General features: G+C 54.5%; 1 long non-coding RNA gene and 1 other non-coding gene across 2 annotated transcripts; both read right to left on the bottom strand.

Annotated features, from left to right (window-relative positions):
* Positions 1–983: 983 nt before the first annotated feature.
* LOC125169055 (uncharacterized) lies at positions 984–5,810 on the bottom strand. Its single transcript, XR_007153421.1, has 3 exons — positions 5,665–5,810; positions 1,939–2,035; positions 984–1,421 (listed from the first exon to the last, which is right to left on the bottom strand). It is a non-coding gene; the product is annotated as an uncharacterized LOC125169055 (long non-coding RNA).
* Positions 3,033–3,109, bottom strand: LOC125169357 (small nucleolar RNA SNORD112). The gene has a single exon (XR_007153662.1). It is a non-coding gene; the product is annotated as a small nucleolar RNA SNORD112 (small nucleolar RNA).
* Positions 5,811–22,823: the final 17,013 nt, after the last annotated feature.

Raw genomic sequence — 22,823 nt, 5'->3', positions numbered from 1 at the left:
AGAGCCTGGGGGTTTTGTTGTTATTTTGTCACTGCTCTCGTTTTTTTAATCTATTAAAGGATTGCTTTGAAACTGTCGTTCGAAAATGTGGGGTAAAATGGTATTTGCATATGCGTAACTGTCTCTGCGGCATTACATGGGGGAGGGGAGGTAATGCGGGGATGCGGAACAGAAGTCACGCACATGAGAAATTTTGCAAATAAAGGTTTCTGGTCAGGGGTCGAGGGTGGTGCAAGGAAAGAGCTCAGAATTGCACTGGTGTGGGTCTGAAAAGTCACCTGACCCCAATCCCTAACCAGGCGGAGGCCACAGGGCAGCAAACCTTTTAGCCCCCCCCCCCCCCCCCGCCCATGCTGCAGGGAAGGGGCTCCTGCTGAGAGGGAGGCACTATTCCCCTCCCCATTAAAGCTCCAGACACAAAGAGGCGGGCTCCCCTGCCTCTGTCCCTGTCCCTGCCCTTGCGTCCCTGCCCCTGCCTGAGGGGGTGGGGAGGGGGGGGGGTTCAGCATGAAGCAGGGGCTACGGGGCAGAGGGGTAGCGGGCAGAGGGCAGAGGGCAGAGGGGCAGAGACTTAAGCAGCTCCACAAACAGCCCTGGGTGCGCTACTGCAGAGTAAATAAACCAAACGTTCTGGAGAGAGGAGTCTTTGTGCCCCACAGCAGCCGAGGAAGTTCACTTTTGTGTAAAAGGCAACACTCGCGCCCGTGCTTGCACTAGGTAAGGCTGCCCTACGCACAAAAACCTCCTTCAGGCTGGGCCCGGCCCAGGGAGCGTTTTCTGTGAAATTCAGGAGAAGTCCGGTTTAGCCAGAAGTTTTTCCAGGAATTATTAACCTCTGGAGACTATAACCACTGTTCCTTCCGAGCCGCCCTTGCCAAAGTCTATAAAATAGAAGCCTAAAAAATCTGCCTGAAGAGCAGTCTGACGTTTTATATGTATTTATAAAAAAAATAAAATAAAATAAACTATTGCCAAACTTTTCAGGAGAACCCAATTAAAGCCCGCGGGGGCAGCCCTTCCCGGCCCCGGGGGGGGGGGGGGGGGGGGGGGGTTGAGAGAGAAAGGCGGGTGTTTCCCTTGGGTGGGGGGTGGGGTCTGCTCTGGGGCCTTTATTCCCTGCTCATACTCTTCCAGCCTTTTTATTTTCCTCTGCGGGTCTCCGGGAGGGAAGGTGAAGCCTTTCAGAGGGGCCGAGATGGGAAAAGCTCCTGTTTTCCAGCCGCTACTGCGCTGAGTGATTTATTTCTGCTATTGTCTCACTATGCCTATCGCTACGCGGTGTGTACGTATGCTTTTCCGATCAGGAAACTGAGGCACAGGAATTCTTGGGGCCTTGCCAAGGACGTGCACGCCATGTCCGTTCCGTAGCTGGGTTTGTGCTCAAGATGGCTGGCTTCTCGGGGTGGCTCCCACCCACCACCCTGGGGGGGAGAAAAAGAGGACCAAAACCTTGAGCAGCTCGGGGGACATCTGTCCCTCTCACAGGCAGGTGAGGCCCTCTGACCCCAGGGTGATGTGGATCTGGCATCCCAGTCCCTCTGCCCCAAAACCTGTGCTCCTCGAACACAACCCTGTCCCTGGAACCTTCACCATCCCCCCAGCCGGTGGCTCTGCTGTCAACATATGAAGACTTACCTCCTTCTTAGGTTCTGGGACCAGGCCCCTTTTCCTCTCGCAAGGAGAAGGTCATAAAAGACGTAATCAACCATTGCCAGGCCATGATTATGTCCCCCAAACCCATCACCAGCACACTCGCCCGGGAGATGCTATCATCCCTCACTCACGGACCACGACCCAGGGTTCTGGGGTCCTCGTGGCAGGCATGGAGGGAACCTGGTGTTGCACCCCAGAGGGCAGGACAGAGCAGTCTGGGGCAGTGGGGGGAGGCCTGGGCTCCCAGGCGTGTGTTTGTGGTCTGAAGGCATTCATAGCACTCACCCAGTGTGCAGGGCAGACGCCTCAGTCCTCAGGAGAAAATGGGAGGTCTTTTCAGTCAGGGGAAGTCAGATCCAGGCAACACAGGGGGCCGAGGGCACTGGACAGGGACAAAGGAAAGGGGGGGATTAACATGTGGCTGGTCATGAATTCTAGAAAAATGCAAAACCTTCTCCTGAACTAGGAAAACATGTCAATGAGGCATTGCCCTTTGGGGGGACTGTACTTTGCTGGACTTTTGAAGGAGGTGTTAGGGGCAGTTCACCGTGGGGTGCATTTCAAAGCCTGGTCCTAAGGGCTCAAGAGAAGCTGGTTGAAAGGTCACGGCCAAAGCCCCCAAGTGTAAAAGGCAGGGCCCACACAGACAGGAGCAGTAGCTCAGGCCCGCAGTGTGCCTGCAGGGGTGGGGGTGGACAAGGGGTGAGGGGAGAGGCTGGGAAGCTCCCACCCAGACCCCGAAGGGTCCTACGTGCCAGGCTAAGGCCTTTGGATCACATCCCAGAAGTTCCAGGAAGTCAGAGGGAGGATTTAAAAGCAAGACAGTGACAAGGTCAAAATGGCATTTAAGAAAGATCACACAGTGAAAATAAACTTTGCAAACCATTTAACCCAGCTACCCCACCTCCAAGAAATGGGGATAAAGGAACAGCCACGGATGTGTTTACAGACCGAGCTATAAAAAAGCTCGTTGCAGGGCTGTTAGCAATAACAAAACGGGAACGGCTCAGGTCCTTTTCAGTGGGCATCGGTTGAGCAAAATTGTATGAATTAAAACTTCGGTTCATGACGCGCTCATTCATTTGGGCAAGGATCGCTTTTATTTTATGGATTCACTTTTATTTATTTGCATAAATAATAGAACAAACACCCATGAGCCTGTGACCCACCCCCACCCCCACCCAAACGACCAGGACTTTGACCAAAGCTTCTATCCGGACACATTCTCCCCCACCCCCCCCTCCCCCGCTGCCCCCCAGCACGTTTACAGCTGGGATTTTGAACAATAGGAGAGGGTCTAATCAACAATGGTGCTTACATACCCCGGAATATTAAACAGCTCTTAAAAAGAATGTAACAGCGGAGACCTATTGTCTTTTAATGGACCTCAGTATTTTGCGCAGAACTGGATTAATCATGATTCTTTGTTCATAAACACTTCGTCATCATTGGTCCAGGCTTGGCCCTCTTTTATTTTGCTAATTTATGCATCCATATATTCATTTGTGATAATGTCATAAACACTTGTGAGCTGATCCTCAGTTCCCGAGCTCAGAAATTACTGACACCTGCCGCCACGCTCCGTCCCCACGGGGTAAGGACCCGGGGCTTTCAGGGCAGCGGTGAGGGGGTTAAAGCAACCCGGGTGCACGCAGATTACAGGGTACTAGGTGTGTTCTAAGGAACGCTGTGTCGATCTTTATTATCTCCAAGCGGATGCCTGTGTGGAGACAAATGCTAAGCTACGCAGAAGGAAACGGACACTATGATGTAGTTTGTGTAAAAAATAAACAAAATCATCTATTTCAGAGATCTATTTATATACGTACATAAGTGCTCAGAAAAATATCTGGAGCCTTGCACCTGAAACTGATAACAGCCGGGGGTGGGGGGGGAAGGCGGGGGAGGGGGGGGGGGCGCGGAGCTGGGCTTGGGCCTGGGCCTGGTGGGGGGGGGGGGGCGGGTACAGATGGCTTTAGCTTTTATGTGCAGTATTTAGTTTTTAGTAATGAGTGTATTCATTATCAGTGCATTTCTTGCATAATTAAAATAAACATTTTGTGTGGGGTTTGGTTTTTTTTTTTTTGTTTTTTTTTTTTCCATTTGTTTGTTTGTGGCGCTTGGGTGGGGGGAGGGGTTGTTTTCCTTTTTTACAAAAACAAAATGAGCATTTTGGCTGAAGGCCCAGGATCAGGCACTTACCCCCAAAACAAGCTCTGCAGACATCGGGGGGGGGGGGGATTTATTTTATCCCAAAGATCATTCCGTTTTCGATTTTATATGTTCTCAAGCTGGAGCCCCGGGGCCTCCCGATGGCGTGTCAGTGACATGAGGCCAGCAGGTATGTGCCTGCCGGCTGCGATTTCGCCACCCACAGGCCCCAGATCCTTCCAGAGCCGCCCAGCGGCTGTCTGCAATGCACCCATCGGGGAGGACTTTCCTTTTCGGTCTTTAAGAGGCCCCAAAAGTTAATGCCCTGGCCGGTGTTCTCGGGGATTAGCTAACCGGAATGAGAATTCCAGGAGAATTCGACACAAGATAGGCCTGGCGGAGGGGACAGGCGGGCCTCCGGGGAGCGGCGGCCCCTCGGCTCACATGCGTCAACAGCCGCGCAGCTTGCAGGCAGCCAGCCGGGGCCTTGCCGTGTCCTCTGACAGCGAGATTCCCGTGCAGAACCCACAGCTGCCATGGTCACCCCCCAGCTCTAATCAAGAGGGAGCGAGGCTCAAGGGCACGGGTATTTATTTCTAACCCATCTGCCCCCCTTCTTGTCCTGGGTAGCACATGGCACCGAGGCCTCCCGTCAGAATGCCCTCTCCCCAAGACAACTCGGCTCCTGCATGCTCGCTAAGCCTCAGACTCAGCTCCCCAGGCCCCTCCACAGCTGTCTCGGCTGTCAGAATCCCCGAGCAGGCTCGGGGCTGAGTGTGCGGCAAAACCCATCCTGGTCTCGTCCGGAGATGGAGGGGCCGAGGCTCAGAGGCCTCCCCGCCCAGAACACAAAACTAAGCCAACTTTAAATCCCATCAGTCTGAGCCCTCCGTCCGGTTTCAGCCTGGCCCCCAACTGCACAGAGCCACTAACCCATCCATCGGTTAGAGTCTTCTCACTAACACAGACAGGGACCTTCTAGAACTTTCCTCCCCCCTGCCAGGCAGAGATCTATTTTCAACCATGACTTTGTGCGGAAGAAATGTGAGCACAGGTTAACTAGCCGTCTGCCAGCTCTTAATCGCCTTTCCTGCACGCGAGGCCCTGCTGTTTATTACATAGTATTTTCTTTTGGCCTGGGTTTGGTCCCGGTGAATACTTTGGGGTATCTGTCATCGTTCTTCAGATATGAAGTATCTTACGATAAATAAAAATAAAATGTGGTACCCAGGTTGACATCACCTGCATCCACCTCGGGGCCAGGGTAATTCAACACGAAGACATTCACTCCTCCAGGAGGCTATATAAACCCAGGCAAGGCCAGTACACGTCATACAGCTGACTCAAGAAAAGGCTCTCCGGATCCCAACACTGACCCCGACCGTCCCTACTCCCCTGGTCTTCCCTCTGGGTTCGATGAAAACGGGAAGGGCTTTCAAAGAGGCCGGGGACAGATGCCCCTCAAGTTAAGAGTTCTTTCTATCTGTGTTGAGTGCCTGCTATGTGCCAAGCGTTTTCTACTTTTATTTCACCTAAGGTGTCAAGGCAACACTGGAAGATGGCTGTCCCCATCCTACAGAAGGAGAGGGGGATTCACCGTCACTTGACCAAGGTCACCCAAGGGAGCCGGCCCTGTCTGGCCCCCAGCAGGCCCCCCGAGCCCCCATCAGAGATGTCCCGCTTGTCGGCACCCCTGTGTATCATGGTCAGAGATTTTAACACCTCCCTCGATTTCATGTAACAGAGTAACAGCATTATTCTGCGTTTCTCATCATATTCCCATATTAATGCGATGTGACCCTGTACTCCTCACTGCCTCTACCTCCCCAGAGTCTTCTATTAAAGACAGGGCGCACATACCTGGTCTGCTGTGGGGTCAGCGTAGGAGGGTCCCATTCCCCTCTGGGCAGGTGTGGTATCCCAAGGGTGCAGGGGCCAGGGCTGGGCCGCACCCTGGCCTCTGGAATCCACTGACTCACTGCCCATCCAGGGGGCAGTGAGCCTCAACTGCAAAATGAAAGGCTCAGGTTAGTTCCATTCTGAGGGGTCCACACATTTGCAAATTGTCCAAATTTACAACTCAGAAAAAATAAATGCATTTTTCAGACCTTTCGATTCGATCCTGGGCCAGGCATCTGCTCCCTTGCTGGGGGAAAAGCTGTCTCACCTCCAGCCACCTGGGAGGGGGGAAAAGAGACTGCTCACAGAGTTCAGTCCGCCTCTCGGAGCCCCCCTCTCGGAGACGCCACCTCCGGCCTCGCCTGCTGCCTGCAGCCCTACTGTGTGCCAAGGGAGGGTGGGATGGCATAGCAGGCACACACTGGCACCAAGGGCAGGACAGAACACCACGGGGGCCCCCATGGGCGGGGCCCCAGGTGAGGGAAGGGCCAGCAGCCTGGGCAGATGCTACTTACAAGAGTCTTTCTCGGGGTCACACAAGGGACCCAGACCCCAGACTCACATCAACTCTCATGTGCATTTGCCGAGAGCCAACTGGGGGCCTGACAAGAACAGGGGTCTTGCCAAGAGCTCGGGAGTCCAGGGGGAGAGCTGAGCACGAGCACCAGCGTGGACTCGGTGGCTTGTGCGTCCACGGGAGGTGCGACCTCAGGCAGACCCAGCTGGAGAATGAGGTCAGGCCTGCGAACGATTCGAGATTTGCCCCCGAGCCTCAGGTTCCTCTTCTGGAAAACGGGGACAATAAAAGTAACACCTTCACAGGCTGTCTGGCACATAGTAAGTACTCAAGATGTAGGATGGACGTACCCGAACGTGGGAATGGGACACAGGCCTGGGAGAGAAGCAGGAAGGCAGGCTGTGGAGCGGGCTGGGGTTAGAACAGGGAAACGTGCACGCACGTCCCAAGGCCTGGACTTTCACGATTAAAGAGATAAATGTATCCGATTACTTTGTAGAAAGAAGACAGATTCCAGTCGACAAGGCGACAGGATCAGAGCTGCTGAACAAGTGCATCAAAGGTAGGACTTGGGATGGAGGTACCATGCTGACCTCCCCCCCGGGGCGGGGGGGGCTTGTTCGTGGGGTGGGGGACGCTGTGCTGGGCAATACATGGGACAGGGGTTCGGCCGGCCGGCACTCAGGAACAAAGGTCAAAGGGATCGTTTGTCTGCAGGAAAAAAAATATGACATGGGGGACTAGGTACCTCGCTCAAACACCCGAGTGGCTATAATTAGTAGGTCCAAGGCCAGCTGTCCTGTCCCTCTGCCGACAACCAAATTAGCCAAAATGAGCTGCCAACGACCACGTGACCTTTTCAGGGCGATGGGGGCAGACACCGAGGCCCCCTCTGGTCTGGCCTCCCGTCGGGTCACGAGGCTGAGCATACGGATACCATGGAACGAAAACAGGCTCTCTGGCCGAGGTTCCCTCGGGGTCCCCAAGCGGCCACTGTCCACCCCCGACCCAGGGCACGCGTTCCTGCTTTCTCCTTCCACGGTGGAAACGGGAACACCTGACTTTGCACACCGTCTCTTCCTTCCTGACCTGGGCTCTCTCAGTGCGGGGCAACGGGAACTCTGTCCCGGGCCAGGCGGCGTGGATGGTGCCCGACACAGAGCAGACGCCGGGGAAACATCAGTTTCGATAAATGAATTCTAACTGCCCCCGTCTGGGTGGCACTCGCCTCCACCTGTGCACAGCCCACCCCTCGCTAGCTTCCCTCATCAGCCGGCTGCTGCCGGGACGCTCCGTGGTCTCGCTCGCGATGCCACGGCCACTGCTAATTAGAGCTCCGGGGCAAGTCACTTCGGCCCTGGGGCTCCGGCACACTCGCTTGCCTCACGGCGTGAGTGTGGAAATTAAAGCCGGCCCAGGCGTGAAAATGTCCTCTGAGGGCTGACTGTCCAATTACAACAGGTGTCCCAAGAGTCCTCATGATAATCCCAGGCCTCTCCTTGTCGGGAGTGTCTCCCAGCTTACAAAGGGCCCGTCTCCCCTGGGGAAGGAGTCTGCCTCCCACTCTGGCCGAACTTCCACTTGCATCAAGGCCAAGCCCCCCTCATCTCCCTCCAAGTCCTCACCCCCCTTCTCCAAGAACCCTCTGCCCCGAGGCCTACAGCTCCTGGCCCGTCCACACCAGGCACAGAGGGACCCAAAGAGATTCCACTGAAACCACCCCGCTCCTCCAGCTCCAAGGTCAGACAGGATAAACCACAGACAGGACGAGCCAGGCTGTGCTCCCAGGCACGACTTGCATGCGGGGACCTCTCTTTAAATGAGATAGTATGAGGATCCCCAATTTCTAACACTATCTTTAAATAGTAATGAGGACCCCCAGCTTCTGGAATTGAGTCAGGGTGGGGTCGCTGAGCTCTACCTGCTCAGCCAACCCCCTCTTCTTACCGCTGCTCCCCAGGTCACCCCCTCAGGCACCTCCCAGGACCCCCAAGCTATAGGAACAGAGTGAGAACACCCCCTGCCCAAGCCCTCCTTGCAGTTCTGGGTAAACTGAGGGCCCAGGAAGAGAAGGTCACGCTCTAAGTGAGCGTGGGTCCCAGGCGGGCAGCTGGCACCAGCTCCTTCCTCTGCCCACTTGCCTTGAAAGGCAAGCGTGGCCTGGGGAGCAGCTGATTGGTCTGGCCCGTTTGGGCAACCGAAGGAAGAAGGACACTCTCATGGGTGACCCCTCTCCCGGTCCCTCCCAGGATTATTCTGGGCAGAGTGATCCAGCTAGCTGCCCCCTGGAGCTGCCAGTCAAGCGAGGAGGCAGCGGGGAGGAGGGAGGGATGACAGGGAATCGGCCACCGGCCTACTGCTAAGTCGGGGGCACCGCCCCTCGCCTCGATGGGGACCCACACACAGCGGTTTGGGGCTGGAGAAGCCCTGGGGCAACCCCCAGCTCTGCAGTAACTCCATGTCTGTCCCGAGTCACGGCCACCCCCCTCCCAGAGACTGTTTTCCCAGTGACATCTGAGGCCCAGTGCCCAGGTGAAGAGAGGGAAGAAAAACCAGAGCTGACTGCTCTCGGTCAAGACAAGAAGGGTCTCCCAGCTGTAGGGCCCAGGTGGTCTTAATCCACAAGGCAGGGGGTGAAGAGGCAAACAGGGGTCCACAGGGGTCCACAGGACCCAGGACCCACCCAAGGTCCCCATGGGGCTCTCGGGGAGCCACCTCGGAGTCCCAACTGGCAAGCAGAGTGGGGAGAGTGACCTCACCACTGGTCTACACCAGGAGACCAAGGAGCCCCGGCCCTGGCGTAACAAGGGCACATCTTGACCTCGACGTTAGTTTAACACAGTAATCACTACCAACCTGCGGCCCTGCTGGTGTCCCTGCGTGCCCACCCCCCGTCGTGATGCTCAGCAGGTCTAGGGCAATGGAGAGAGTAAACGGGGGAGGGGGGCATTTATTTCAAGGGGACCTAGCCCTCAAGACCTGGTGGCTGTGTCCCTCAAACCCAAGTGGCCCCCCGCCGTGGTCCCTCGTCTCCCCTCTGCCCTCCCGTCTCCTCTTTCTAGGCTCTCCACCTTCCTCCTCAGCAACTCGGGCTGCACACCCCCTCCCTGTCCTCACCTCTCCCCCCATCCCCGCCCCAGGCTCAACTCTGCTCCTAAATACCCCACATCTCCTCTTCCAAGCTCTATTTTTAAAATCAGATTTCCTTTACTGTACAAGTGAGCTGACACGAGGAGGTATTCGCGGAGGGATTGGCCCCCCCGCCACCCCCCCCCCCCCACCCAACCCTTCATAGACTCACGCTGGCGGCCTTGACCCAATGGGCCACTTGCTCAGCAGCAAGCAGGGAGCTGACCTGGCCGAGAAGGCTCTCGGCACTGAAGGTGGTGAGGCCGGGGTGTCTGTCTATGAGTGTCGGGGGGAAGAGGGTCTGACTCAAAGACCTCAAGGGTGCTTCTGACCCAGACCAGGTGCACTAAATCCTGAGTTTTATTTATTTTTAATTCTTTTTTTTTTTTTTTTTTTTTTTTTTTTGCTAAGGTGGGAATTGCCAGATCAGTAGATAGATATTTCTTCAAGAAATTGTCTTGAGGTCTGAGACCTCAGCATTTATCGAGCTACATTTGTCAGACCAACACTATTACCTCTGGAGAGCCCAGAGAAGAGGTAGGGCAGCCTCTGGGCTCTCCAACTATAGCAGATGGACATTTGGAGGGCAGGAGTCAGAAGGAAGCCCGTAGCCACCTTAGAAAGACAGACGTGGGGGGGGGGGGGGGGGGGGGCAGAGGCACCTGCGCTTTGCAAAACAAAGCTCCAACAATGCCCAAAGTCCTCCCCAAGGGACAGGCAGCTGAGCCCAGCGGAGCCTCGAAAGAGACACTCGCCAGCAGTAGAGGCAGATCCCTGATCTTGGCCCCCCCAGGACCCTGCACTCACCTCCAGTGCGACATCTGACATGAGGGTGTGGTCCTTTTCTCCTTGCTAGGGACGTTCTGCAAGGCAAGACTGTTTCCAATTCTTCCCGTCTCAGGGAGCCCACACAGTGCCTGGCCCAGAAAAAAGAATCGGGACATGTTGCTGTAATGAATTAATGAAATGTAGACAGAGGGACTAGCTTAACAACATAAAAAGAGCCAGGACTCTAAAATTAAGATGAGTTTAGAGGCAGGAAGGAAGAAACCCGGTCTTTGAGGAGTAAAGTGTGAAAGGAGCAAAGAACTGCATCTAGAAATTGGGGAGGGTGAAAATTGTTGCTTTCGTGCAAAGGAACTGAAGCTTTATTTTCTAAGCACTTGAAGAGCAAGTGTAAAGATTTTCTTAATGCAACAAATATCTGGTCCAATTTTCGTTTCATGCTCAGGCATTTGGATTTTATGCTTTAGACATGAAATTCGCAAGGTTTTACAAACACCGTGATTGAAGATACTGAGATGTTGATACATGTTGTTAGCGATGAAAATAGAGGAAAAGATTTTAAGCGGGATTCTAGGAATAGATGTGGCGTTGGGGGGGGCGGTCTTTATTTTGAGGAGTGACTAGAACCAGTTTCTATATCATGCTAAGGAGTTTGGATTCTTGCCAAAGGGTCTTAAGAAATGTGATGGTGAGATTTTTGCTTGTGGAAGATAAATCTGCAGGAAAAACACGTGAAAAGATGTATTTTAAGGCTAACAGCTTTGGACTTTATAACACAGGGAACATTGAAAACCTGTAAATACAAAAGCAACAGCCACGAATTTAAGTATCCTGCAAAAACTTTTGCACTTTCTATCTCGAGGGGTGCCAATGTCTGGCTTTCAGAGGTTTGATGGATGTCAACACCAAAACTGAAAAACTCCAATCGTAAGAGTTATATGATCAACGCTGGGATCACGCAAAGAAATTTGAAATTTATTTTGAGGCTCTAACTTGACTGGAGTTCTGTCCATGCCTAGAAATTTGATTTTAGCCAATGAAAAGTTCTAAGACAGTGACACGGTAAGAGTTTTCTGTGGTTGATAAATACTATGCAGAGAAATTACAAAATAAAGTTCACATTTTGTGCTAAGAATTTGGACTTTTATTCCATAATTTCACAATTAAGAGACACTGTTAAGATTTTAAGAAGGAATTACAGGATCAAATTTTATATGCCGTGCTAGGAAGTGTGAACTTTATTTTAAGGGATGACAAGATCGAATTTTTATATCATGCTAATAAGTTTGGATTTAAGCCAATGAAGGGTTCACAGGAATGACGGGATGAGATTTGGGTTTTTTTTATAGACCAGTCTGCAGATAAATTACATGGTAAAATGTTGCATTTTATGTTAAGTAGTTGGGACGTTATGTTACGGGCAATGCAGAAACCTTGGAACGTCTTAAATTGGGAGTTACATGATCAAACTTATGCATTTTGGCGGAGCTACAAGACTGGGTTTTTATGGTAAAGATAATATGATCAGATTTTTATAACATGCCAAGGAGATGTGATTTTATGTGAGAGCATTTCATCTTGGGGAGGGATATGATCTCATTTTTGAGATCCATGCAGAGGCGGCTGGATTTTAGCCAGTAAAGGGTTTTAAGGAGTGACTGATGAGAGTTTCGTCTGCGGGGGAATTAGCTGGTCAAATGTATTTTATGCTAAGGTGTCTGGATTTGATGAACCAGATAAAGAGCACGCATCGGCAGCTCAGAGAAGGTACCCCTCGGCCCAAGTGCGCCCTGTCTGCCCTTTATGCTGAACCAACCGGATCATTTATAGCAAGTTAGTATAGCGGCAGGGCAGGTCTTAGGCAGAGGTTCTATGACTGAGTTTACATACCACGCTGAGGAGCTTGGACCTATTTTGAGGAACGACGGGAATACATATTTGTGCTGTGCTAAGGAATTTGGATTTGGGCCATTGAGAGATTTTAAGAGAGTGACATGGTAAGATTTCTGTGTTTGATAAGAGTAGTCTGCAGACATCGGAGAGCAAATTTTGCTAAGGAGTTTAGATCTTATCTCATAGGTGATCAAGCGATCTTATAAGGCATTAAGCATAAATTACAAGACCAAATTCGTGCACCTTGCAAGGAAGCGCGACCTTTTATTTTGAGGAGTGACACGGTCAACTTTTTATACAATGCTTAGAGGCTTGGAATTAAGCCAATAAACTTCAAAACTAAGTTTAAGAAGTGGCCTGGAAAGATTTGGGGATTTATATCCATCAGTTTGCAGATACATTACACAGTAAAACTTTTTATTTTATGCTAAGTGATTGGAACTTGATATCAGAAGCGATGAAAAGAAACTTTCATAAGTTTGAATAGAGCAGTTACGGGACAACTTTTATGTATCCTGACAAAAGTTTGACCTTTGATGCTAAGGCATATGAAGATCAGGTTTTTGTAACATGCCAAGGGTATTAGATTTTACATTGAAAACAAGAAAGGTGAATGATTTAATCAGTTATATCGTCAAATCTGTAAACATGTTAAGACGTATGGACTTACATTAAAAGGGGCAGAATCTAAGGGCACCTGAGTGGCTCAGTCGGTTAAGTGTCTGACTTTGGCTCAGGTCACCATCTCACCGTTCGTGAGTTCAAGCCCCGCCTCAGGCTCCGTGCTGACAGCTTGGAGCCTGGAGGCTGCTTGGGATTCTGTGTCTCCCTCTCTCTCTGCCCCGCCCTCCTTGTGTTCGGTCTCTCTCTCAAAAATAAGTAAACGTAAAAAAAAATTTTTTTTAAGGGTATAATCTAGTTTTTAAATTATCTGGCTAAGGAGTTTACATTTTAACCAATATAGGGTCTTTTTTTTTTATAGCTTTATTTTTTTTTTTTCAACGTTTATTTTTTGGGACAGAGAGAGACAGAGCATGAACGGGGGAGGGGCAGAGAGAGAGGGAGACACAGAATCGGAAACAGGCTCCAGGCTCTGAGCCATCAGCCCAGAGCCCGACCCGGGGCTCGAACTCCCGGACCGCGAGATCGTGACCTGGCTGAAGTCGGACGCTTAACCGACTGCGCCACCCAGGCGCCCCTGGGGTCTTAAAGATTTTAAGAGACATACTGAGATTTTATATTTAAAATTTTAAACAGTAAAGAGTCTTCAAAGTTGTTTTTTTTTTTTTAATTTTTTTTTCAACGTTTATTTATTTTTGGGACAGAGAGACAGAGCATGAACGGGGAGGGGCAGAGAGAGAGGGAGAAACAGAATCGGAAACAGCCTCCAGGCTCCGAGCCATCAGCCCAGAGCCTGACGCGGGGCTCGAACTCACGGACCGTGAGATCGTGACCTGGCTGAAGTCGGACGCTTAACTGACTGCCCCACCCAGGCGCCCCAAGAGTCTTCAAAGTTTTAAGAGCGATATAGATTTTATATTTCAAATTTTTAATTTTAGCCAATTTAAATTTTTCAATTTTAAGATTTAACTTTAAGCCAACTTAAATTTTTAAGTTTAAAAAAATTTTTTTTTAATGTTTATTCATTTTTGACAGAGAAGAGAGAGACAGACAGAGTGTGAGTGGGGGAGGGGCAGAGAGACAGGGAGACACAGAATCCCAAGCAGGCTCCAGGTTCTGAGATGTCAGCACAGAGCCGGACACAGCCCTCGAACCCACGAATGGTGAGATCATGACCTGAGCCAAAGTCGGACACCCAACCAACTGAGCCACCCAGGTGCCCCTAAAATTTTGTTTTAAAGTTTAGCCAGTAAAATGTTTTTAAAAGTTTTAAGACCTATACAGGTTTCATGTTTAAAATTTTAAATTTTTGCCAACTTAAATTTTTCAATTTTAAATGTTATCCAATAAAGGGTTTTAAGGGTTTTAAGAGAGATAGATTTCATTTTAAATTTTAATTTAAAATTTTAGCCAACACATTTTAAATGTTAGCCAATAAAGGGTTTCAACAGTTTTAAGACATGCACAGATTTTATATCTGAAATTTTAAATTTTAGCCAACTCAAATTTTTCCTTTTTAAAATTTAAATTTCAGCCAATTCAAATTTTCAAGTTTTAAGTTTTGGCCAATAAAGGGTTTTAAGAGACGTAAGGGGATTTTGATTTCTAATAGATGAGTCTGCAGATGAATTAGTCAAATTTTATATTTCAATCAGAACTCTACATTAGGAACTTGGAATCGTACTATTATAGCAAATGCCTTATAGGACTTCAACGAGGACAAATGAGTTAATGTAGGTACTGTGCTATGTGTATATTGTGGCATTGGTGATGGTGATGATGGCGATGGTGACAATGGTGATGGTGATGATGGCGAAGGTGACGATGGCGATGGTGATGATGGTGATAGTGACGATGGTGATGATGGTGATGGTGGCAATGGTGACAATGGCGATGGTGACAATGGCGATGGTGACGATGGCGATGGTGACAATGGTGATGGTGACGATGGCGACAATGGCGATGGTGATGGTGGCGATGGTGACAATGGCGATGGTTATGATGGTGACGGTGATGATGGCGACAATGGCGATGGTGATGGTGGTGATGGTGACAATGGCGATGGTGCCAATGGCAATGGTGATGGTGGCGATGGTGACAATGGCGATGGTGACAATGGCGATGGTGATGGTGGCGATGGTGACAATGGCGATGGTTATGATGGTGACGGTGAAGATGGCAATGGTGAGGCGATGATGACGATGGTGATTATACATAACTGGTGCATCATGGTAAAAAATGTAATCTCTACCTTGAGGAATGACATGTGCAGAATTTATTATTCTAAGGCCTTTACATTTTAGCCAAGAAATGATTTTGGTGAATTTCTGTGTCAGGAATTTTTACGCTAAAAGGTTTGGATTTCATATTGTGAACAGTAAATAAACAACAAAACCTTTTAATCAGAGGCTCTGCAGGATCGAATTTAACAGTCACGCTAACAAGAATGTACTTAATTTTGAGAAACAGCAGATCAGAATCGCGTATCTTGTAGGGAAGTTTGGATTTTAGCCAATGAGGGAATGCTTTTTTTTTTTCCTAATAGATGGGCCCCGTGGCTAAGAAGGAAACTGACAAGTAACAAAAGGTGTTAAATGTAGACAGAGCGGTAACCACAGAACTAATCTTTCGGATAACCAGAATTCAATTTGCTCTCCCAACGGAGAAGAAATGTGCAAATAACCCCAAACCAAAACATCGCTTTAAATTCAGCCTCAGCCCACTAAAACCACCCATGACTCAACTTTCAAAATTCCCTTCCAAGACAATTAGAGGTCAGAGACACCTCATGCCCTTCCCTGTCCCACCCCTTACTCACTACCCCAGCTCTACCAGAGACACCGAGGTGGGGGAGAAACCAGCCAGCAGCGGAGTCGGGGGGGGGGGGGGGGGCGGGGAGGGTGGTCTGCTAGAGGGAAAAACCAGCCTGCCTGGTAAGACCGGAGGGGCATGTACACATGTCTGCACACGCAGAATTGATCCCTGAACCCCAACCCCCCCCCCCCCCCCAGAGAGGCTGATCTTGGGAAAGTGGCAGTTTTAGGAGGGGCGGGGACCGGATCTGCAGATCTCCCTGACAGCTCAGAGATGCGGACATTGGAAACGGAACAAAGAGTAAGAGAAATCAGCCAAACATCTGAGTTAGAACCCAGTCACCCGCGTGCAAGTCTCTGGCGCACAGTAGGGTTTTTGTAGACGTGTACGGGGAAAAAATGAAAGCCAACTTGTCTCTATCTGCCCTTCCCCCAGCACCAGCCCAATATCCACTGTGAATCTGAGGGAGGAAGTGAGAGCTATTTTTGGCTGCTGACCCAACTGATGGGATTGGGGCCAACCTGCCCATTTCCACCACCCCCCCCTTCCCCTGACCTTGTTAAACAGTTGGCATCAGCTAGCTAGAGATTCCCACCTCACAACCAGGGGGAGCCGGGCTTGCTCCGGGATGGCACTGACATATGACCTCTGTGACTTCTGGGTGACCAGAGAAGGGAGGGAGGGTGGACCAGGCACGTATGCCAGGGGCAGATGAAGCGGCCAGCGCATCCTGCCAGGTTGCCTGCCTGCCACGGCGGCCGCTCTGGGCCTACTGCTTCACGGAATTTATGGGCTGTGAATTTCTCACAGCCGTGGGGGGGAAGAAGGCGGGCCAGATAGGCCCAGTAAGCCTAGGAGAATAGGGAGAAGGTCAGGGGCGGACAGATATTCTCTCCCTGGGGCTCCCTCAGTTGGGCATGGGAGGCTCTCCCCAGTTTCTCTCTGTTCTGATGAGCCGGGCACCTGACTTGGCCCAGAGAACCTAACCTTGACCCCGTGAGTCCCTAAACAGCTGCCTTTACTCCCCCTCCCCCCCCACGCCTCCCACTCCCAGGCTCTGATCGCTGCGGTCCCAGTCGCTGACCGGACGCGTCACAACCTTACCAGTCTTCAGAGAACACTCCTTTCCATCCGACGAAATGATAGAACCCTCTGAAGACTCATTTGAGACGATGATGGAGCGTAAGAATCCATCATCAAAACAAATGGAGTCCTCCGAGGGCTCATCCAACACCACCGTGGAGACATCAGGCGGCGGCGCGAGGGAGGCGGAGGAGCCGGCCAGGGGCCCGGCCCAAGAAATCAAAGAGCTGCCCATTGATCTCCGCCAAGACATGGAGGGGCCATCCAGTGGCCCACATAGGGAAATAAAGGATCCACCCAATGACCTACTCCAAGACCTGGAGGAGTCACGCAATGGTTCACGTCAGGAAGTGGGGGATCCGTCCGGCGAGGCACCTGGCGGGACGGAAAGAGCATCAGACGACCCATGGGGAGCCCAAGACGAAGAAGCCGACGACACTGACCTGGCCAGCGCGAGAGAGGAGGGGCCCCTCGAGGAGGATTCCGAGACTTCGGAGTTCATGGCCACGGTGAGATCCATCATCTCGCTGTACCTCCGCATGCAAGACCTCAGAGAGCAGCAAAGAGTGGCGGAAGAGATCTTGATGAAAGGAATCCACGCAGGCCAACTGCCCGTCCCGTCCCGCTTCTCTGGCGATCGCAGGGAATACCACGAGTTCATCGTGCTCTGCCAGCTGATCCTGCAGAGCTACCCGAGAATGTTCTGCAACGACCGGCTGCGGGTGGGGTACGTCATCTGCCACCTCTCGGGCATGGCCTTAGAGTGGGCCACAGCGCTGGTGCAAGAAGGCAGCCCCCTGATCGACGACTTCCCGGCCTTCCTGGAGGCCATGTCAGGTATGTTCGAGTACCGGCAGGCACTGCGTGTGGCGGAAGACGCCATGTTCAACATCAGGCAGGGGACTCGCACCGCCACGGAGTACATTAACGAGTTCCAGGGCCTGGTACCCACCTTGGGCTGGTCGGATGAAGTCCTGCAAGCCCACCTGTGCCAGGGGCTGAACGAGGAGATCCGGCATTATCTGTTCAGGGTCCCTCAGCCGGATTCGCTGGACAGCCTGATCGTGCTCGTCCTGCAGATCGAAGAGAAGCTGGCAGAGAGGAGGGCAATGCTCAGGCTGCCCCCAGAGGCCCGCCCGCGGAACCTGACCTGGGTCGACTCACCTGCCCCAGAGAGGTGGATGGTGAGCAGCTGGCTGTCCCGTGACCGCCGCCCCGTCATCAGCCGCGACCATCTCTTCATGCTGCTCCTGATCAGAGTGAACCCCTACCACAGCGTCGCGGTTCAGGCCCTGGTGGACTCGGGGGCAGGCGGCAACTACATGGATGAGAGGTTTGCCCAAGAGCACTACGTCGAGCTCTACGAGAAGCCCTATCCGCAGATGGTCCAAAGCGTGGACGGCTCGCTGGTCGGCAACGAGCCTGTCTGGCTCCACACGGAGCCCCTGGTGTGCATTCACCAGAACCACCAGGAGCCCATCGAATTCGACATCGTTCCGTCCCCCAACTTCTCCGTGATACTAGGCGTCAACTGGCTCAGGACCCACAGCCCCGAAGTCGACTGGATCAAAGGCCGCTGCACCTTCCACTCTCCCTACTGTCTGCAGAAGTGCTTCCGCCCGCCCCCGCCATGCATCGCGCTGGAAAGACATGCTATAAGCCTGCTGCCCGGACTGCCGCCCCTGTACTCCGACCTGGCCGACGTGTTTAACCCGAAGGAAGCAGATGATGAGACTTCCGACCAGCCAAGCTCAGACGGATCCGATGATCTTTCTGAATCAGAGCCCTCTGAGCTTCAGCAGGCTGGAGACAGTGATCACAGCGAGACCTTTTACGAATGTCCTTCCGTCGCGCCGTGGGAACCTGTGGGTGCCGGGGTGCAAGAAAGTGCCAGGCCGCGGGATGAATACTGGGACCCGCAGGACATGCTGACCAACAGACAGGACTACGTACAGATGATCCCAGAACTGTTCGACCAGTTACACGGAGCGACATGGTTCACAAAGCTGGAGCTGCGGGGCACCATCGTGGAGGAAAGCGCGAGCATTCGCCAAGCGGAAGATGTATGGAGAACGGCGTTTGGTTTCGAGCCTCAAGAGACAGAGAGTTACCAGCCCTTCCCGCTATCCTCAGACCCTACCATCCCGCAGGACGTGGTCCACTTTATCCTAAAGGACATGCTAGGCTACTTCGTGCTCTCCTACGGGCAGGACGTCCTGATCTACTCCATGAGCCAGGAGGAGCACTTCCAACACGTGCGACAAGTCCTGGTCCGTTTCCGCCACCACCGCGTCTACTGCTCCCTGGACAGAAGCCAGTTCCACCGCCACACCGTCGAGTTCCTGGGGTTCGTCATAACCCCCAAAGGGGTGAAGCTAAACAAGAGGATTGTGACCACCGTGACAGGCTACCCCACCCCTGGCTCTAAGAAGTCCCTGCAACACCTGATCGAATTCATCTTCCCCTACCGGCACTTCGTGGAGCGCTTCACCGCCATCGCGGAGCCGCTGGCCCGGCAGCTGCTGACCAGCGACGCGTTCTCCTGGGGGGACGAGGAGCAGGAGGCCTTCGAGTGCCTGAAGCGGGCTTTCCGCAAGGCGCCCCTCCTGCACCACCCCAAGCCGCAGAACCCCTTCTACTTGGAAACGGGAGCCACCAAGACGGCTCTGCACGCCTCCCTCGTCCAAATAGACGACCAAACCGGCAAGAGGGTCTCCTGCGCCTTCTACTCCCGCAACATCTCGGCCATCGAAGTGGCCTACTCTCAACTGGAGATGAAGATCCTTCCAATAAGGGCTGCCTTCACGGTATGGTGCCGCTACCTGGAGAACACCGAGGAGCCCATCATGATCCTTCTCAACACAGAGGATCTAGCCTCTCTGAATAATGACAGGCTCACCGTACTTCTCCCCGGCCATTGGGTCTTCTTCTTCTCACACTTCCACTTCGACGTCATGGAGCGCCCCGAGCAAGACGGGGGCCGGCCTCTGCCGCCCGCGAGAAACCTCAACCGACGGCCTGGCCGGCGCAACACCGCCGCCCGGGCAAGGCCGCCGTTCGCGACGGGGGGCGCCCCACGGGGGCAGTCGCTAGACTCCGGGGAGGAGGAGGAGGAGGAGGAGGAGGAGGAGGAGAACGAAGACGCACCTAAGCAGGACGCGCCGACCGGGCGGAACCTGCAGCAAGAGTTCCTGGCCCTGATACCCATTGACCAAATCCTCAACAGCTTCCTCGCCCACTTCAGCGTGGCCCAGATCAGGGCGGTCCTTCTGCATTTCTTCCGAGGCCTCCTGTTCTGGAAGGACACCCTGGCCGTGGCGGCCCTCCTCGTGCTGCTGAGGCTGAAGCACCGCCTCTCTCCGCGGCCCGCCCCCCCGGCGCTGGCCCGGCCCCCCAGGCGCTGGCTGCGCCTCGGCCAGGCCGCGGCCCTCTTCGCGGGCAGCGGCATCGCCACCGCCGCGGTTCAGCTCCTCGCCCAGGTGCCCCGCCCCGTGAGCACCAGCGCCGTCCCGGCCGAGGAGCTGGGCGGGCTGCTCCCGGGCCCCCAGCGGGCCCTGCGCCCCCTGACCCTCCGGGGCCTGCGGTTCGCGCCCGGCTTCTGGCTGATGCTGTGCGAGTCCTTCGGGGTCAGAGTCGGCCCCCCGGGGGGCGCCCGCCCCCTCCCAGGAGGGCCCCGCCACCTGGAGCTGCACGTCGGCGATGAGGATGTCGTCTCGCGAGAAGCCCTGCAAGACGACCTGCAACGTTACCGTCAGTGTGGCCTGCATGACGGCCTGCAAGACACCTCGCAGGACGAGCCGGAGAGCGACGTGCGCGAGGCGGCCCTGCGGCCCCGCCGACACCTGCCCGCGCCCTCTGAGGTCCTCGCCTTCCTGAGCCGACAGCTGCCCCGGGCCCTCTGCGGCGCCGGCGGGCGGCCCACCCCCCTGGGCCAGGAGCAGGCGGCCAGGGCCCTGATCCGCTTTCTGACCGCCGTCTACACGCCAGCGGGCCAGCCCCGGGAGGGCGCGAGGCTGGAGGAGCCGCCGGCTGGCGAGGACGACGCGAGCCCCGAGTGAAGCCCTCCGCTCCTCCGCCCCGCGCCCGACCACCACCACCGAGTCTCCTTCCAGCCTTGCCCGTGCCTCGGCCTGCTTCGCTCGCATCCGGCGACGGCCCCTGCCCCAGTCCTGCCACTCCTGACCCAAGGGGAACCCCCTCGAGAAGGGCAAACATTTCGAGAAGGCCGGCATCGTCTGTGGCAACAGCAACGGGCTATCCAACCATCAGAGACCCAGAGAGCCGGCTCAGGGCCACACAACCACAGTCACGTCTGAACTGCCCGGGTCCCAGGCTTGCAGCCGGGAGTGACGTCAATGAGGGAGACAGCAGTGGTGAGCAGACGACCCCATGACCCAAGGCCAGGTGAAGACTCAGGCACAGCAGACGCAGCCAAGCAAGCAGGGGCTGGGGACCCACCCACCCCGGAGTGACGAGTGGCCACCATGAGCCACCCTGGGACACTGACCTCGCGGGCTCCACTGACTTCTTCTCCCTCCGCCGCCGGTGCCGCTGCTCCCCTGGGCCCCCATCCCCCCGCCCCCACCCCCCACCCGCGCTCACACCTCGTGGAGCGCCGTGGCACCTCCCTCGCCCACCCCACTGCAAAGCCAGCCCACCCCCCTGCAAAGCCAGCCCACCCTCCACCCTCCGGTTCAGCTCCCTTGACGCTGACTCTGCCTGGCCCTGAGCTCTGCCCTTACCTGGACGGTTCCTCTCCACAGAACGTCCGACGTACCAGTACTCACCGAACTTGCGTCCTCGAGAGTCCCCGGGACTCCCAGGACACCGAGGGGGCGACCTCACTTGGTGGGGCTCCCTCTCCCCTCCCGGCGCCGACAGCACAGGAGCCCAGAGGTCCACGGTGGCGGGGGGGGGGGGGGGGGCGGCCAAGAGAGACTGAGGAAGGCCCCAACCACCCAGCGGACTGTGCTAAGCCAGCTAGCTCCTACCAGACCGCCGCTCTCTGCCACGGGGAGGAGACCCCCCCCCCGCCACCTTCCCACCCCTAAAATAAAGCAAAATAAAAGATTATCTGACTCTGTGGTTTGTTCTGAAGGTGGAGGACAGGTAGGGCAGGATGGAGGAGGGGGACAAGTGGAAAGGGGGAGTCTGGGCCCTCCCCCCTAAACAGGCCCCACCGCGTGCCAGGAACACAAGCTGGGATGGGGGTGGGACCCCGGGAGCTGCCTCCCCCTGGGGGTCGAGTCTCATCTCCTGCCTGGGCCTTTCCGCCTACATGAGACCACTCTCAGTGGAGGCCAAGATCACAGTGCCCTGGAAGTGGCATAATGCCTGTTGGGGGAAAAGGCAGGACTGGGGGGGGGGGGGGAGGGAATTCCCCTGAGAAGGGGAGGGGGCTCCAGGGGGAGCACAGAAGGGAGGATGGCACTCACTCACTCATTCAGCCCACAGTCCCACATACCCTGCCTGGCCTCAGCTCCCCATCCAGCCGCAGCCTCTGACCCCCAAGAACAGAGCTGCCCCCACCTTCCACACCAGGCAGCTGGGGCGTGGTGGAAAAAGCCGGGACCACCCCCTGCATAGCCTGGACCCTCACCTGTCATGTCACCCACCCCTCCCGCCAGGTCGGGATCTGCTCCTGACTCTGCCCGTGACGGCGGCACCATGAGATCACCAAGCAGATCTCAGGTTCAAAGGTCAGGGGCTCTGCAGGAGTCTGACACCCCGTCTCCCTTACTGGCCCTCCCCTCCTCACCCCATCCTAAGGAAAACCATGTCCCTCACTGACTCCCAGAGTTCTGCAGGCCCTCCGGCGGCACGCGGGGCTCACGTTCTGTGCCCTCACTGGTCCCCAGGGGCGACTGGCCGTCGCCCACCCATCCATCCATCCGAGGCATCTACCCCTGATAGCAGCACCAAGAGATCATGGTCAGGATCCCCAAGTGCAAAGCCAGGGGCTCAGCGATGCATCCCCACCCCAACCCCCACTGGCCGGCTGCACACCCCTTCCCCTGCCTCAGTTTCCTCATCTGTCGCTGGACCCTGCAGGGCCACTAGGAGGACTCAAGGCTCACAGAAGAAGTGCTCAGCACAGCCAGCACTCAGGGCTCCTGTCTTCCACCGCAGCCCCTGTGCGTGGACTTCTTAGGAGCCTTCATCAGGATAAACGTAGGGGAACCAAGGCCCAAAGAGGGCAGGCAACCTGCTGGTGGCTGCAGAAGAGTCAGGAACGGACAAAGCCGGGACTGGGAACCCTCCCTGGTGGCCTCTGCTC

This window comes from Prionailurus viverrinus, chromosome B3 (genome assembly GCF_022837055.1).
Source record: "Prionailurus viverrinus isolate Anna chromosome B3, UM_Priviv_1.0, whole genome shotgun sequence".
In the NCBI taxonomy this organism is placed as follows: Eukaryota; Metazoa; Chordata; class Mammalia; order Carnivora; family Felidae; genus Prionailurus; species Prionailurus viverrinus.
Note: the sequence above shows the minus strand (reverse complement) of the source record. Positions and strands in the feature narration are given on the sequence as shown.